The sequence below is a fragment of the Acanthochromis polyacanthus genome, chromosome 22, assembly GCF_021347895.1.
Source record: "Acanthochromis polyacanthus isolate Apoly-LR-REF ecotype Palm Island chromosome 22, KAUST_Apoly_ChrSc, whole genome shotgun sequence".
Taxonomy (NCBI): domain Eukaryota; kingdom Metazoa; phylum Chordata; class Actinopteri; family Pomacentridae; genus Acanthochromis; species Acanthochromis polyacanthus.
Window position 1 is genome coordinate 8274049 of NC_067134.1, and position 1703 is coordinate 8275751.

The following is a 1703-nucleotide window of genomic DNA, read 5'->3' on the forward strand; positions in this document are numbered from 1 at the left end:
GGACCACTGAGCGTGACGGGCGCCCGGCGTGGAGCCTCCACTCGGCTTTGTCTCGGTGTCGCCGGGTTCTCGAGGAGGCCACGTGCGACCGGCCGAGTGAAACCGCCCAACGCCGAGCTGGGCCTGAGAACGGCGCTGATCCCAGGATCCGGCTGCTTCAATGACGTCCACAGTCAAGGACACTCGAAGCATCTGCGGTCTTTTGAAAGAAGGATAATCTGTGAGAGCAGCAGGCCGAGACCCAAAGAAGATAAGGATGTAGGGGAGGAGGGCTTCTGGACAGAGTTTTACAGCGTTAGGACGAGTTGAAAGACCTTTAGGACAGGGTTTTACAGCGTTAGGACGAGGTTAAAGACGTTTAGGACAGAGTTTTACAGTGTTAGGACGAGGTTAAAGACGTTTAGGACAGGGTTTTACAGCGTTAGGACGAGGTTAAAGACGTTTAGGACAGAGTTTTACAGTGTTAGGACGAGGTTAAAGACGTTTAGGACAGGGTTTTACAGTGTTAGGACGAGGTTAAAGACGTTTAGGACAGGGTTTTACAGTGTTAGGACGAGGTTAAAGACGTTTAGGACAGGGTTTTACAGTGTTAGGACGAGGTTAAAGACGTTTAGGACAGAGTTTTACAGTGTTAGGACGATGTTAAAGACGTTTAGGACAGGGTTTTACAGTGTTAGGACGATGTTAAAGACGTTTAGGACAGAGTTTTACAGTGTTAGGACGAGGTTAAAGACGTTTAAGACAGAGTTTTACAGTGTTAGGACGAGGTTAAAGACGTTTAGGACAGAGTTTTACAGTGTTAGGACGAGGTTAAAGACGTTTAGGACAGAGTTTTACAGTGTTAGGACGAGGTTAAAGACGTTTAGGACAGAGTTTTACAGTGTTAGGACGAGGTTAAAGACGTTTAGGACAGAGTTTTACAGTGTTAGGACGAGGTTAAAGACGTTTAGGACAGAGTTTTACAGTGTTAGGACGAGGTTAAAGACATTTAGGACAGAGTTTTACGTCCCTCCGGTCGTTTCTCTTGTCGTCCATCTGGTCGTTTCTCTTATCGTCCTCTGATCTTCCTTCAGGTCGTCCCTCCAGTTGTCTCTATTATCGTCCCTCCAGTCATCCCTCCAGTTGTCTTTCTTATCATCCCTCCAGTAGGGCTGGCCCGAATAGTGGTTTCTGGCCTCCGAATACTCGGGCCCTATTAAAGACGAATATCCGAATATTCGTTCCGCCCCGTAACGTCTAACGGGGGCGGTGGCTTGTGGCGGAGATGGCCCAAATATTCGGATCCGTTCGTCTGGTCTCCCGGGTCCAAATTTTGTCTTCATTTTGTCTTCAGTTAAACTGAAGAATTCCCAAACAGCGGAGGTCTTCAGCATCTTGTCTTGTCTTTATGCAACAAAGTGAAGCGTGACGTCAGAGTCGGCAGCAACCCGGCCATTCAGGTGGTGGTAAGAAACACGAATGGATGAGTAGAGATGAGCCGAACATGACGGGATGAGCCGAAATGGGCCAAAGGCGAAGTGAAGAGACGAGCTCTGAATATTTTCGTCTGGGGGGAGGAGAGGGTGATCACAGACATATGTGTATATGTTTATGTGATCACAGGACGGGATGAGCCGATGTGGGCTGAAGGCGGAGGGAAGACAGTAACGCCGAATATTTGTTCCGCCCGGTAACGTCCGACCGGGGGCGAATATTCAGATACC

At 48.7% G+C, this 1703-nt stretch overlaps 1 long non-coding RNA gene across 1 annotated transcript; it reads left to right on the forward strand.

The window, feature by feature from the left end:
* Nucleotides 1-203: 203 nt before the first annotated feature.
* On the forward strand, nt 204-1078 carry LOC127531780 (uncharacterized). Its single transcript, XR_007938870.1, has 3 exons — nt 204-389; nt 432-557; nt 768-1078. It is a non-coding gene; the product is annotated as an uncharacterized LOC127531780 (long non-coding RNA).
* Nucleotides 1079-1703: the final 625 nt, after the last annotated feature.